Source organism: Sprattus sprattus (genome assembly GCF_963457725.1).
Source record: "Sprattus sprattus genome assembly, chromosome: 1".
Lineage (NCBI taxonomy): Eukaryota > Metazoa > Chordata > Actinopteri > Clupeiformes > Clupeidae > Sprattus > Sprattus sprattus.
In genome coordinates, this window is record NC_137920.1 from 2,371,744 (window position 1) to 2,389,300 (window position 17,557).

Here is a 17,557-nt window from a genome sequence, read left to right on the forward strand (position 1 = left end):
CTTGTATGCTGTCTGTAACGGAGTGGCCAACACAGTCACCAGATCTCAACCCCATTGAGCTGTTGTGGGAGCAGCTTGACTGTATGGTACGCAAAAAGTGCCCATCAAGCCAATCCAACTTGTGGGAGGTGCTTCAGGAGGCGTGGGGTGAAATTCCTACAGATGACCTCAACAAATTAACAGCTAGAATGCCAAAGGTCTGCAATGCTGAAATTGCTGCAAATGGAGCATTTTTCAACGAAAAAAAAAGTTTGAAGAACAAAATTAATGTTTCAAATAAAAATCATTATTTCTAACCTTGTCAATGTCTTGACTGTAGTTTCTATTCATTTTGCAACTCATTTGATCAATTAAAGTGTGAGTTTTCATGGAAAACACAAAATTGACTTGGTGAATTGAACGGTAGTGTATTTATTCATATTTTAATCTGTAGCTGCTTACAGAACAGAAGTTGCTAATGCCAATACAACTATAAATCCCCATCATCTGACAACACTGACCAACCCTTTTCCTAAGGAGGTCTCATTTGATTGGTTTGCTTAATTGACTTATTAGGTACCCAAATGTGTTTCACCGAATCAGTTACCTACTTGACCTTACCAATGCAGGTGGGGGTTAACTTACTTTTGCACAAACACTAATACCATGTTTCATGTAGTTTTTGGGCTACTCACACAGTTCCCTCTTAACAAGTACATGCAATTGAAACCTGACATTTCATCTATGGAAAATTGGTAAAATAAATATAACAAACAACAGAAAACTCTTAATTGCTCAAGGGGTTCAAATACTTTCAAGTGGCACTGTATAATGTGTGTGTGTAACACTTTCCCCCAAGCACTCCTTACCAGACTGACTGCACTCTCCGTATCCATTATCATCATCATCATCATCATCAGCAGCAGCAGCAGCAGCAGCAGCAGGAGCAGCAGGAGCATCATTAGCAGCAGCATCTTCTTCTTCTTTAATCCCAGAGACTGGAGCCTCCAGCAGCCTCTGAGCATCAGCTGAGACCAGCGTGTGAGACGAGTCCATCAGCCTCTGAGCATCAGCTGAGACCAGCGTGTGAGACGAGTCTATCAGCCTCTGAGCATCAGCTGAGACCAGCGTGTGAGACGAGTCCAGCAGCCTCTGAGCATCAGCTGAGACCAGCGTGTGAGACGAGTCCAGCAGCCTCTGAGCATCAGCTGAGACCAGCGTGTGAGACGAGTCCAGCAGACCTTCAGCACTGGATGAGACAGGCGGACTATGATGAGAAGATAAGACCAGTGGACTCTGGGCATCAGAAGAGGCCAGTGGTACTGACCAGACAAGAGACTCCTGAGCTGTTGTCAGCTGGTCTGACTGGAGAGGAGAGCTGTAACTCTCCATATGCTGAAAAACACATATCAGACGTTAGACTGTAGAACGTTAGCGTGCATGAGTGTTTGTGTCAGACAAGGCCAGAAGACTCTGCGTGTCACACAAGAGACACGTGTTTGTGTGTGTGTGTGTGTGTGTGTGCGCACGTGTTTAAAACTTAGAAAAATAAAAACTATGTATTCCCTTCTTTAAAGTCTTCACCAAAAATGAATGGATAGAGCAAAAAAACTGAAAACTATTTTGAGAATTCCAGAAATCAATGGGTATTATAAATATAATAACAAGGGCCGTCAATATGAATACAAATAAGTGGGAATGTGTTCATATATCTCATTCAGTTCATATATGTGTGTGTGTGTGTTTGTGTACCTCAACCTTGAACCGGCTTTCCCCATCCTGCAGCGACTCATTCACATCTTGAATTGTCCTAAATGGATCAGAGATTGTAGGGGTCAGAGTTCAAAAGTCAAAGGTGCTAGAAAATCAAACTAGTGCGCTCCATAGAGCAAAATGTAATCCTCGATATAAATATTACCAAAATATCATCCCCAATACAACAAAAATATAATCCCTCATATAAATATTATTATTAGGGAATAAAGCAGAAGAATACTAAGGGAAAATGCATTATATCATAAACATATGGGTGTGTGTGTGTGTGCGTGTATGTGTTTAACTATGATCACTCTCCTAGCTGTGCGTGTGTCTGTGTGTGTGCGCCTCTGTGTGTGTGTGTGTGTACCTACGCCCACTCTGCTGTCTGTGTCTGTGTGTGCGTGTGTGTGTGTGTGCGTGTTCAAAAGCTTGTCTTCAGGTATAACCAAAAAAAGCAAACTTAGCAACATGGTTTCCATCCATGCATGATCCGTTCTGTCTGCTACACCACAACCAACAAAGGGAATCCATTGCGCATATCCTCAACGATTGCCCTGCCTACAAAGGACTATATATCGCGGGTCATGACCGAATTGTGGCGCTTGCCATGAAGAAGCTCCGTAATAACACCAACTTCACAACAATTCATACCAACGAGTCAGTAAAAACACACTGGTTCTCCATTCCCCATGATCAGTGGAACGTGCAGGTGACACCTTCACCCGTAATGCACAATATGAACTGTATTGCACTGAAAATTTGCACTGAAAATTTGAATGCAATTTAATACTTCCTTTTAGCCAAATTTGGATTTTGCCATGACATGTACTTATTTATCAAATCCAAATAAAGAGTGTGTGTTTCTGTGTGTGTGTGTGTACCTCTGATTGCTCTGCTGTTTTTGCAGCTGTTGATGCAGGTCCCTTAGTTCATTCTTCAGGAAAGCCATAGTCTGTATAAAAACACACACGTTAACTAAACACATACACACCTAGTTTTGTTCTTTGGTTGCATGATTTGTTTGCGTAATTTTCTGCATTTCGGTCCGGGTAGGTACCGGCTGTATTGGAACCGGTTCTCGGTACCCAACCCTAATTGTGAGAGTGAGTCTTTTTCCTTAGTCACTCACACACACACACACACACACACACACACACACACACACACACACACACACACACACACACACACACACACACACACACACACACACACACACACACACACACACACACACACACACACACACACACACACACACACACACCTACCTGGTTGGCTTGTGACAGTGAGTTATCTTTTTCCTCCAGGTGTTTCTGTAGTTCATCGTTCTTCAGCTTCAGCTGTCGCTGTGACTCCGCCTGCTCTGTCAGACTCCGTCCAATCTCCGCCTGACTCTCTTCTAGACGGTGAATCAACACGCAGAGCTCCTGGTTCCTACCTACTTCATACTAATAAATACACACACACACACACACACACACACACACACACACACACACACACACACACGGTTACATAGACAAACACACACACACACACACACACACACACACACACACACAAACCCACAAACACAGACATCAAACACAGACTCACAGACACACATCAAGGTACAATGTCTTAAATGTTCTACGTGTGTGTGTGTGTGTGTGTGTGTGTGTGTGATTATGTACTACCTGTAATGCTATTGTGATGAATTGAGTGGCCTTCTCCAGGTCGATGCAGGCTTGCTTGTGACTCGTCATGTCAATATGCTGAGTAATTTCATCCATCTACACACATATAAAACAGGAGATCAACACACACACACACACAAACACACACACACACAAAACACATAAAACACACACACACTCACATAATAACACACATCTACACACACACACACACACACACACACATACAAACACACTTCAAGTGCTGTTCAGATTGTGATGAAAATCAAGCAATTAGACGGTCAGCAACTGATATTAAAGATTAAAGTAAAACTTGACGGCAATTTTCAATGCGCTTGAAGATGAGATTCAATCAGCAATGGTGATGGATCAAAAAAGCGTTATTGTATGCGGCTAGTCTATTCACAGTACCATCAAAATTAGAATCAGTTTCATCAGAAAATCCGAACAAACCGCTAACGCTAACATACCGTCTCTCCCTCAGACTCCAACAGCAGCGTGCTTCGGGCAGCGGGTGTTTTGCGAGGTAAAAGTATGTAATCTGTCAGTTTCTGCATTATGTCATGTATCCTACGAGTTTAACATACTAATGTCGCAGTTACATGAAATACCGCGCCTCGTCAGCTTTTTCTGTTCAGACAAAAATGTTCATACACGCAACACAACTTTCCCTGCTCAAGACCTTGAGACCTACCATCAGCAATAGCTATCTGGTTTGACAAAGTTTACGATATCCAAGTAGTTTGTAAGCTGCGGGCAGAATGGAAATATGATTGAGGCGGTTAGTATTCTAAAATACTTGCTGAAGATATGAAGATTTGTTTTGTAGCTGTAGCGCTTGTTTATCAGGGGGGAAGTGATTCTTCTTCAGCGATTAAAGCTTTCTACGGTTTAGGTCAAGTCTACAGTGTTACCGCCCTCTAGCGTGCCGGATGGGAATGAAGACAAATACACTTTTCTGAAGCTTGAACATTTGTCCATGAAAGCAGTCCAAAGTTTACACTTTTTCAACATGCCTTTTCAATCACTCCATTACCTTTATGTTTGGGGCTGTTTAATGTAATTAACATTTTGAGATCTCACTGCAATATAAAAGTAAATTTGATAATTGATTACAATAGCTTTGATTCAAATCACGCACTTTATGAAGTTCACTGCAAAACAGTGCATTTACTTATCTAGTGTTGTCTCTAATGGAATACTGACTGACGCAAATGTGCAAGCCTTTTACCCATAAATCTGTGCCCCAGCTTCATGGCAGACACAACTCCGCTGACGGCTGTGTTCTGTATGTAAATGTACATCTTTTGGGGTTTTCTCGCTTACATTTTTTAAGTTACAGAGAAAAAGACATTGTTCTTTCAGATAATACAGTTATTGTTGTAAAGTAATGCTATAGAGGCTTTCTTTGATGCTCATCTCTGGTTTAATGGCTCACCGTGCGTCTCACTCACATGTGTACAACCAACTACCGTATAACCCACAGTATATTTGCAAGAACATTAAACTACCGTAAATGACATCTCCCCCTTTTTTAGGTGTTATGTCAGTAACATCACAGGAACAGTTTAACTGAAAACAGCACATAGCATAAATCAAGATTAACTTTATTTCTTTTCCAATAATTCACATGTACAACTGTACAAACTTAATTTTTTTCACACAGTATCACATCAATGTCAATACAACTTTAATTTTTTTCACAAATCAACAGAATCACATCAATGTCAATACAACTTTTTATTTTTTTCACAAATCATCAGTATCACATCAATGTCAATACAACTTTTCTGTCCTCTCCCCTCCACCAAAGGCCAAATTATCTGCACTTATTAACAGGTCAAGCCTGTCGATTTGTTTGCACACCCGTCCAGATCTGGTCACAGTCTGACCGGGTAGAGGGGTGGTGGGCAGTGGCGGTTTTAGGCACGGGGCGACCCGGGTAGCAGCCCGGGGCGGCACTTTTTCATGACACGCGGGAGGCGGCACGAGCACTTAAAAAAAAAATAATAATCATCATCTGGGCCTCGAAGCGCTTTTCTATTATCTGTCATATCACTGTGTGAGGAATTGGCAAATATGCGCCCCCTGCAGCTACAGGCGCCCCTGCTCGCTAAGAAGGAGCCGCACAGATCCTAGGGGCAAGGGGGAAAGAGAGAGGGAGCGTCGGACAGTTCGGCTCTGCGCAAAACTCTAAAGCAGTTAGTGGGCTAAACGTCTCATCTTTCTTCCAAATTACGCACATTCATAACATTATAATTACCCTAATTACTTTATGTGTGAAATGGCTTATAAAAATAGGTAATACAGAACGATTATGTGGTCACCAAGGGCAAGGTTAATTGGTGGAAGGAGACCGCTAACTGCGTCAACTTATCCAACTGGTGAAGGTAGTAGGCCAAGTGAGCAGAGCATAGATAGATAGAGAGTTAGATACTTTATTTATCCCGAGTGAAATTTAATACATCTTTTACAGAGTAGTCCATTACATTATCGATATAGCTATTGAAGGATGCTCGAGTGGACAAGGTAAAAAAAAAATGTAAAAAAAAAATGTTTTTAATCAAGTGTAACCTAACCAAAATTTCTATAAAGCCAACCAGCTAATGTTGAGCAGTGAGCACCAACAGAATAGTTTGCTATGTTCATTCCTACCTGTTAGCCAGGCCCCTAACTGTAGCTGTTGTTAGCAAATAAGCACACACCGCGTGATGTCTTCACATGTTGCCGTACATGCTATCTTAATAGACCGTTTGAAATCAACGTTTTTTAAACCTTCCCCTTTAAGGACGTGTCTCGTCAGACACCTGTCCAACAAGAGATCAAGGATCAAGAAAGCTTTCTAAGTTTTCGAACAGAGCCACAGAATTCATAATATCACAATGACCTCTGCACAGCGACGGCGCTACACCGGGGCTAAGGGGTGCTATAGCCCCGGCAAAAAAATGTGTAGCCCCAGTTAAGCCCCTCTAGCATTTAAGCACTGTTTTGCAAATGTCGAGGATGATTTGAGAAATGTACCAAGGCGACTGAGAAAAACTATAAAGGTTCATACGTAACGTATGCATTCTGTTCCAATACAATCCATGCTTGCGTGTTTGAACTGCGCCTGTACCCCGTTTGCCCTGTGCTGTGTGTGTGTGTGAGAGAGAGAGAGGGGACAAGAGGGGGGAGTAGGCCGTAAGGTGAACACTGTTTTCGTTTCAACCCGTTCCACTGTCTGGCATCTACACAATCTTTAGCTCATAAAAAAGAACGAGTCCTGCTAACCTACCAAAAAAAAGTTCGTCGCTGAAGTTCCAGTCGATTGTCGATACGTCTTTGTTTTATGCAGAACTAGAGTCTTCAGAGCGTAATACTATTCTGGATGTCCAGAAGATCCAGAAGATCATGGACTCATTTGCACTTAACCACAGCAACAGACGCATTGTCCTAGCCTACTGTAAAACAACTATGGTGATTTTTTTTTGTTTGTTTTTAATCATTCAAACAAGCTGTTCGCTTGTAGCCTATGTTATGAGTTTTACTATTAATGTAATGTAAGTTATGATGTTGTGATCCGAGACAATATTGTCAATGCATAGTTGTTTGTTTTCATTTATTATGCATATTGTAGTCCTGAATTAGCGTTTTGTGTTAAACTGAAATAGCCTAGTCACTTATGAATACTACAACACTCATGTGCGCTTTCAGTGTACCTTAAATGGTAAAGCAGAGGTCAGAGTTCACTGTATTTTAGGCCTAACTGCTAGACAAAGAGGTTTTTACTTAAGGAGTACGCTCAGCAGGACGCCACCTGCCACTTCCCATTAGACTGACTGTCTCCACCTATTTTGAACAGACTCTCTCTTATTTGGAAGTAACTTGTTAAAATGTCATCTGAGAGGAGACAAAGTCACGTATATTTCAGGGTACTTGTTGACTATAAAATGTGCATGAAATCTGTGGCTAGTTAGATCTTGGATTCTGGAGTCCAAACTCCTGTTCGTCTTCTGTCTCGTGTGCGTGGCATTAAACCCAGCTTCCATTGGTCTTCAAGTCTTGACTCTCGACTCTTCTCATTATCGAACTAAGATTTATCAATAAGTAATAGCTTAATTCTCTCCAATAATATGGAATAAATACTTGTTGCATGTTGGATGTATTGTCTGGTTATGGGCAGGCGCATGGTCGCTGTCCGGAGCTGAACCGTTGCACGCACGTGAAACATTTCCGCTTGTATTACATTCTCGTGCTGTGTATCATAGCTGCCTTTATTGGGGGAAAAAAACAAGAACCTCTTAATAAAGTAAGTGACGTCATGAAAATAAATTATTTTCTTAGCTACCCCACGTATCGGTCAAGCCCCCCCTTAGCACCGGGAGAGAAAAAATCCTGCCGCCGTGCATGCCTCTGCAAGCAGGACTGTGTGTGGGAAACATGTGAATTTATTTAATTTATTGGTTTATTTGAGAAGGACCATGCATATTCATGAACATTGTATATAAAACACCATGTAAATATGCCAGAGTTAGTAAAAATAACTACTTTCCATCTGCAGTCCCTAGGCAGGTGACATAGGACAAACATAGAGACAGTCAGAAAGCAGTCATACACTACACACCTAAACACATAATGGTGACGTACATATAAACAAAAGATAAACAGAACAAAAATACATGATGACAAGGACATAATCAACAAAAAACAGAACAGAAAAACATGATGACAAGGACATCATTCATCCGCCTCTATACTGTTTTAAATTTTGGGGATAGAATATGGGTGATGAATTGTGGCAGTTTAGAGGTGAGTGCATCTCTGATTGTCTAGGAGCCACTGTTTTAAGTGAGTTTTGAAGGTGTTAAATGAAGGGCACTCTCTTATTGGGAGGGGCAAGCTATTCCAAATTTTTCCTCCTATTACTGACAATGCGTTTTGTCTAAAAGTGGTGTGGCTGAATGGTATCACACAGTCCCCTTTTACAGAGGCCCTTGTACTACCTCCGCTTCCAAATCTTTGGAAAAAGTCATGCAGCGGAGGAGGGGCAAGATTATGCAGCACTTTGTAAACCAAACAAGCATACTTGAAATGTTTGAAATTATCAAAGCTTAAAAATGTGTGTCTCTCTAAGATATCGCAATGGTGATATGACAATGCCTTTTTATCAAAGGTTTTTATGGCTTTCTTAAATAGGGACTCGATGCTTTTAAGGGTGGTCATACTAGTTAATGACCAGTTTATTAAACAGTTCTCAATATGAGAAAATATCATAGTGTATAAAAACAACTTGGAAGCTTTGGTGTCAAGAAATGGCCTAACTTGTTTAAAATTTAGCAAATTGAATTTAACTTTATTTGCCACTTTTTTTTACATGACTTTTGAATGAAAACTCAATAATCGGTTTGTGAAGAATCTCAACAATAAGTAGAACCATAATTGTAGACTGACAAACCACTGGAATGATTTATATTTATTTATACATTAATAGGATTATGTGCACTCTTTGTTTAAATGTGTAGAGAGTATAGCAAACATACAAATAAATTAAATGAATACATCTGTTCCGCAAAACAGCATGGGCCAACCATCTTATGGCCAATCAAGCTTTTGCCAAGGCTGAGATGGATTGGCAGTTCTCTACAATATGGACCTTGGATGTCTACAGATTGTCTCCTGTGTGTGTGTGTGTGTGTGTGTGTGTTTCTACAGATTGTACCCAATGACCATACACTGATGTCTTTTCAAATAATCTTCTTGAGTAAAACTCTTGCCACAATGAGTGCAGAGGTACGGCCTCTATCCTGTGTGAGTGCGTTGGTGTGCTTTGAGATGTCCCCCGTCAGTAAAGCTCTTGCCACACTGAGTGCAGTGGTACGGCCTCTCTCCTGTGTGGATGCGCTGATGACGTTTGAGATCTCCCATTTTTGTAAACCTCTTGCCACACTGAGTACAGTGGTACGGCCTCTCTCCTGTGTGAATGCGCTGGTGTTGTTTGAGAGTTCCTTCTTGAGTAAAAGTCTTGCCACACTGAATGCAGTGGCACGGCCTCTCTCCTGTCTGAGTGCGCTGGTGTCGTTTGAGATGTCCCTGTTGATGAAAACTCTTGCCACACAGGGAGCAGCAGTAAGGCGTCCTTCCTGTGTGAGTGTATTGGTGAAGCCTGAACCGATACCAAATGTGGAAGGTTTTGTCACACACAGAACAGGAGTAGTTTTTGGATTTCTCTGACTCTGTGCGCTAGAGGGAGGGGGATGCTGGGCACTCCGGGGATGAGTGAGATGATCCTTTTTCTGTTTTACAAAACAAAACAAATCAAATGAGAAGAAACAGACACATAATCACATGTGGAGAGCTGCAGTACAAAAATATGCTGGAGCACTGATTCTCTTATGGGTCCGGGCTGAGTGTGTTTTTATAGGTGTTTATGTGTGTGTGTGTGTGCGTGTGTGTGTGTGTGTGTGTGTATGTGTGTGTGCAGACGTCTGTGTGTGATCTCTTACGGGTCTCTGGTTGTTCTTCATGCTCTTCATCCTTTCTCTGCTGTCCTTGTGTCCTGTAGTAGTCCACCAACACCACTGACACACTCCTTAACTGGGCCAGAGACATGGGGGTCTGTAGACAACAGGTCTGTTCTGGAGCAGAGGACTGGAGACAGAGACATGGGGTCTGAATTGTTTAAATGGTCAATGCTTATACATAGTTTAAAGTGCATATGACACCTCAATACAACATTTTTCAAATAAATAAAACAAAGGAGGTATTACACAATCGATATATACGTTTATTTAAAATATATAAATATACTTGTTAAAATCAACATTTGAATTCCAGGCCACTGAGCTACCGACTTCCCAAGTAACTCACTTCCGCCCCGCATAATTAAATGGAAATGACGGCAATGGAGGAACTCTTTTGAACTTTGTCACTGTCAACAAGGTCAAAGTCGTCCTTACCATTCGGTGTTTTGCAGTCTCTGCATATCTATCGGGATTTCGCTTACCGCGTTTCCGTGCGCTCCATCCACATGCACATTGTCAGGGGCAGAGTGGGACACAAAAATCCACAAGAACAATTTTGTCTGCACTGGCCCACCAGCGGCTCACAACGAGCCCGTCTGGCCCAAGTTACGAATGTAAAAAGGCAGAGCGATACGCAGGTGCCATTTCCCATGAGGCTTTGCTTCGGCCATTCTACATGCATTTTTGAACAAAAAAAACGATTTAAATCGCTAGCCAATGTATTTGTGGTCATGAAAGTTAAATAACATCTGAATAAAAATAATAAGATCAAAATAGGAGGTTAAACAAAAATCAGTAGGCTGGAATAATGAAAGTGAGTTCGACACACACCATAGGTGAGAAGTTGATCGACAACCTGTGCTTTAAATACTGGTTGGACTATCCCTAGATTTAGTTGTCGGAAAACATGCCGTTTGACATTTATTTTAACTCAATGGGCCGCTCATGAACTTTCCACGGCTGCGTGCAGTCTTCAGACTGCTTCTCGTGATCGGTACGGCTCAATGCCCACAATCTCGTGTACTAACTGATCCGGATCATAGTCTTCCTCAATTTCTGAATCTTCGCTCGAGTCTGTGACATAAACTTGCTCGAAATCCCGGACTTCTTCACCCTCCATCACTAGTTCTAGTCTAGAATGAATTCCTTTACTGACGTCACAGATTTCAGGTAAACCAGCAACTGTTTTACAGTAAGAGTCGCGAAAAACCGGTTTGAAACTCCGTACAAACTTCATTTTTCAATCTTCGGATTTAAACATGACTTCAAATTACTATGTTTTCTGTATAGTTTTGATACTTATATGCCTTTTACCTTTTTTTTAAGGTGTCATACGCACTTTAAGAGAGGTGGTCAGTCAACTGTATTATTATTTTGGAGATTGGTGTTGTGCTGTTAAACTTTTCTTGTGAAAAAAATTCTTGTGATTTAGCATAGATCTGATAGTGTTATTAGCATGTCAGATGATGTGGGTTAAGTGTTGTCAGCTTTAGCTTTGTTAGCATTTAGGATTGACATAAAATACTCTACAGCACCTGCATCCGTTCAGTTTTTATGTCTTCAGCTGGGGAGGGGGTCTGTTCTGTCCTGGGGTCAGCTCTGTCTGCAAAAACAGAAAACTAGACACTTACATTTGCATTTAAACTACCGTTCTAAGGTTTGGGGTCACTTCGAAGTATCCTTATTTTTCACAGAAAAGCATTTTTTTTTCAATGAAGGTAACATTAAATGAATCAGAAATACACTCTTTCCATTGTAAATGTGGGAAATGACTATTCTAGGTGGAAACGTCTGGTATATAATGAAAAATCTACATAGGTGTATAGAGGCCCATTCCCATCACTCCAGTGTTCTAATGGTACATTATGTTTGCTAATCGCCTTACAAGACTAATGGATGATTAGAAAACCCTTGGCCAAATATGTTAGCACAGCTGAAAACTGTTTTGCTGGTGAGAGAAGCTATAAAACTGGCCTTTCTTTGAGCTACTTGAGTATCTGGAGCATCACATTTGTGGGTTTGATTATACTCTCAAAATGGCCAGAAAAAGAGAACTTTCATGTGAGAAGAAAGAACCCACAGACACTGGACAGAGGAAGATTGGAAAAAATTGTTATAGACAGAAGAATCAAAGTTTGAGGTGTTTGGATCACACAGAAGAACATTTTTGAGACGCAGAACAGGTAAAAAGATGCTGGAAGAGTGCCTGACGCATTCTGTCAAGCATGGTGGAGGTAATGTGATGGTCTGGGGCTGCTTTGGTGCTGGTAAAGTGGGAGATTTGTACAAGGTAAAAGGGATTTTAAATAAGGAAGGCTATAACTCCATTTTGCAATGCCATTCCATACCCTGTGGACAGCGCTTGATTGGAGCCAATTTCCTCCTACAACAGGACAATGACCCAAAGCTCAACTCCAAATTATGCAAGAACTATTTAGGGAAGAAGCAGGCAGCTGGTATGCTGTCTGTCACGGAGTGGCCAGCACAGTCACCAGATCTTAACCCCATTGAGCTGTTTTGGGAGCAGCTTGACTGTATGGTACGGAAAAAGTGTCCATCAAGCCAATCCAACTTGTGGGAGGTGCTTCAGGAAGCGTGGGGTGAAATTCCTACTTGACTTAACCAATGCAGCTGGGGGTTCACTTACTTTTGCACAAACACTAATACCATGTTTCATGTAGTTTTTGGCTACTCACACAATTCCCTCTTAACAAGTACATGCAATTGAAACCTGACATTTCATCTATGGAAAATTGATAAAAGAAAATTAGAAAAATCATGGTAAAACAACAGAAAACTCAGAACAGCTCAAGGGGTTCAAATACTTTCAAGCGGCACTGTATAGTGTGTGTGTGTGTAACACTTTTTCCCCCAGGACTCCTTACCAGACTGACTGCACTCTCCATATCCATCATCATCATCTTCTTCTTCTTTAATCCCAGAGACTGGAGCCTCCAACAGCCTCTGAGCATCAGCTGAGACCAGCGTGTGAGACGAGTCCAGCAGCCTCTGAGCATCAGCTGAGACCAGCGTGTGAGACGAGTCCAGCAGACCTTCAGCACTGGATGAGACAGGCGGACTATGATGAGCAGATAAGACCATCGGACTCTGGGCATCAGACGAGTCCATCGGACTCTGGGCATCAGACGAGTCCAGTGGTTCTGACCAGACCAGAGACTCCTGAGCTGTCGTCAGCTTGTCTGACTGGAGAGGAGAGCTGTAACTCTCCATATGCTGAAAAACACATATCAGACGTTAGAATGTAGTAAGTAAGAGTGCATGAGTGTTTGTGTCAGACAAGGCCAGAAGACTCTGCGTGTCACACAAGAGACACATGTTTATGTGTGTGTGTGTGTGTGTGCGCATGTTTAAAACTTAAAAAACTAAAAACTATGTGCTCCCTTCTTTAAAGTCCAAAAAATGAATGGATAGAGCAAAAAAACTGAAAACTGTTTGAAAAATTCCAGAAACCAATGGGTATTATAAATATAATGAGAAGAGCAGTGAATATGAATACAAATAAGTGGGAATTTGTTCATATATCTCTTGCTGCATGAGGCCCATTTATGTGTGTGTGTGTGTGTGTGTGTGTGTGTGTGTGTGTGTGAGTGTGTGTGTGTGTGTACCTCAACCTTGAACTGGCTTTCCCCATCCTGCAGCGACTCATTCACATCTTGAATTGTCCTAAATTGATCAGAGATCGCAGGGGTCAGAGTTCAAAAGTGCTAGGATGAAAGTCAAAGTTAATCGTAAAGAAAATCAAACTCGTGGGCTCCATAGATCAAAATATAATCCCCGATATGAATATTACCAAAATATCATCCCCAATTTAAATATAACAAATATATAATCCCTCATATAAATATTACCAAAATATCATCCCCACTATAAATATTACCAAAATATCATCCCCAATATAAATATAACAAAAATATAATCCCTCATATAAATATTATTATTAGGGAATAAAGCAGAAGAATACTAAGGGAAAAGGCATTATAACATAAACATATGGGTGTGTGTGTGTGTTTAACTATGATCACTCTCCTGAATGTGCGTGTGTCTGTGTACGCCTCTGTGTGTGTGTGTGTGTGTGTGTGTGTGTGTGTGTGTGTGTGTACCTACGCCCACTCTGCTGTCTGTGTCTGTGTGTGTGTGTGTGCGTGTTCAAAAGCTTGTCTTCAGGTAAAACCAATAAAAGCAAACTTAGCAACATGGTTTCCATCCATGCATGAGCCGTTCTGTCTGCTACACCACAACCAACAAAGGGAATCCATTGCGCATATCCTCAACGATTGCCCTGCCTACAAAGGACTATATATTGCGGGTCATTACCGAATGGTGGCACTTGCCATGAAGAAGCTCCGTAATAACACCAACTTCACAACAATTCATACCAACAAGTCAGTAAAAACACACTGGTTCTCCATTCCCCATGAACAGCGGAATGCAATGAAAACTGCCATTAAGCACATCTCAAATACACCAGACCTTGTGTCAATTAATGAAGAAAACAAAGCGATCACAATAATTGAAATTTGTTCTCTTATGACACTTGATGGACACCTGCTATGTGTCAACACTGTTAAATACCAACCCTTAAGCACTGTTTGAACCAACTATGGCTACTCATGTACAGTCATTGCCTTGATCTTTGGTAGCTTAGGTCATGTGCATAGAATGTGTGTGCGAGGCCTGCAAATCTGTGGTCTCTCTAAGAAATGGGCAAAACACTTCTCAAAGTCATCAGCAGTAATTGTTAGCCTCTTCATCTGGAAGTGCAGGTGACACCTTCACCCGTAATGCACAATATGGACTGAAATTTGAATGCAGTTTAATACTTTTATTTTAGCAAAATTTGGATTTTGCCATGATATGTACTTATTTATCAAATCCAAATAAAGAGTGTGAGTGTGAGTGTGTGTGTGTGTGTGTGTGTGTGTGTGTGTGTATGTGTGTGTGTGTACCTCTGATTGCTCTGCTGTTTTTGCAGCTGTTGATGCAGGTCCCTTAGTTCATTCTTCAGGAAAGCCATAGTCTGTATAAAAACACACACGTTAACTAAACACACACACACCTAGTTTATAGTTTTGTTCAGTAGCTGCATGATTTGTTTCCGTCATTTTTTTCAATCGGCTCATGCGCTGAAAGGAGGAACCAAAATATTCTTTGCATTTCGGTCCGGGTAGGCACCGGTTGTATTGGAACCGGTTCTCGGTACCAAACCTTCATTGTGAGAGTGAGTCTTTTTACTTAGTTACACACACACACACACCTGGTTGGCCTGTGACAGTGACTTGTCTTTTTCCTCCAGGTGTTTCTGTAGTTCATCGTTCTTCAGCTTCAGCTGTCGCTGTGACTCTGCCTGCTCCATCATACTCCGTCCAATCTCCGCCTGACTCTCTTCTAGACGGCTAATCAACACGCAGAGCTCCTGGTTCCTACCTACTTCATACTAATAAACACACACACACACATACACACACACACACACAGTTACATAGACAAACACACCCACACAAGCACAGACATCAAACACAGACTCACAGACAGACATCAAGATACAATGTCTTACATTTTCTACTTGTGTGTGTGTGTATGTACTACCTGTAATGCTCTTGTGATGAATTGAGTGGCCTTCTCCAGGTCGATGCAGGCTTGCTTGTGACTCGTCATGTCAATATGCTGAGTAATTTCATCCATCTACACACACACAAACACAGACATCAAACACAGACTCACAGACAGACATCAAGATACAATGTCTTTCATTTTCTATGTGTGTGTGTGTGTGTGTGTGTGTATACACGTACTACCTGTAATGCTCGTGTGATGAATTGAGTAGCCTTCTCCAGGTCGATGCATGCTTGCTTGTGACTCGTCATGTCAATATGCTGAGTAATTTCATTCATCTACACACGTATAAAAACAGAGATCAACACACACACACACACATTTACACACCCATAATAACACACATCTACACACACACACACACACATACAAACACAAATACACTTCAAGTGCTGTTCAGATTGTGATGAAAATCAAGCAAATGGACAGACTTTCAGCAACTGATATTAAAAATTAAAGTAAAACTTGACGGCAATTTTCAATGCACCTGAAGTTGAGATTCAATCAGCAATGGTGATGGCTCAACAACGCGTTATTTTATCTATGCGCACGCAGGGAGGAGGTAGCTTCACAAAGTTTGATCTGCTCGTCTGTGACTAGACACGCGGTCAGAGAAGTCTTAGATTCTCCTTATTTACATCAACATCAGATAGCTCTTAAAAGCCACCTTAACAAGTGTCATTTCTGTCTATTTAACATGCAATCTGAAAAAGGAAATGCCCAATTGTTAGCGGTCAACAAGAGCCCCTTCCGTCAATACGGGGCTCATTACTATACATGGGTTTCTTGTATACAAACATTGAAGGCTGTGCGCGCAAATCCACGGCAGAAAGCCATCTACCCTAATACAAATGAATACAGAAAGCCCAGTTTAAATGTATTGTTTATTACTTATTTAGCCTACCGATCCCTATTCTGTTGCCATGAATGCTTGCACACACCCTCAACATACACCCAAACGTAACCTTGTACATTGTTGAGCCTTTTTCTATATTTTATTTGACGTTGAGATGCTAGCTGCTTGCTAAGGTGCCAGCTATGTTTACGTCACTTTACGTCCTGCCACTTTTGGCTAGAAGATTCAGGCTAGTAGATTTTCGCCATGAATTATGTGGGAAGCCTTTGTGACCCTGATCGTGCTGATTACTACAAAAAACGTACCCTTCGGAATGGTGTGAGTGTACCAGATTCAGGCATGATTGTGGGTCTCTCATTAGGGGCTCTTGACTCTTTCCGTCTTCGCTTTCGTTTCAACCTACAACAAACAGCAGAGGGAAGAAAATTAACATTAAATACATCAGCAAACCATTATGCCTACAATCTAGAGGAGGCAGGCCCTATCCAGACAGGAGACAGTAAACCTAAAGGCAAAATTATCAATTAAATAAGGTTAATATATTCAAAATGAACTAATGATTTATTTCTAAGGACCTGATACAGACCTTGCCGCTGTTGTTGTACCGTCTTTGGAGATGCTGTTATGAGGGAATTTGGAGGGTACAAAATCCGGACTATCGTAGTCCATGGATGGCTCCCCTGAAATATGAAAGAAACATGACAGAAGAACAATCATTTATTTCTCAATGTTCATTGTTTAACACTGAATGCCACATTTCTATGAAACATGTGAAATAGTTTAACACTGAATGCTACATTTGAAACATGTGAAATAGTATTTAGTGTTACACTAGGTCTCTATTGCTTGTAGCTTGATTGTTCTCTACTTTGTATGTCGCTTTGGACAAAAACGTCTGCTAAATGACTAAATGAAAATGTAAATGAGAGAGAGCGCGCACAAAAGTATCTTGCATAGGCTTGATGTAGCCTAGATACAATTTAAGTGGGACTACATCTCTGACATGCCATAAAACAATATGCTAGTAACGGTATTAGTTAGCTGAAACTCAACAAGCAAGCTGTAACTTTTCTGATTGAGATTGTAGAGACTTACTTGATCTACAATCAGCGTTGAATTTGAAAGAGGATATTACCGAATTCATTATCAAA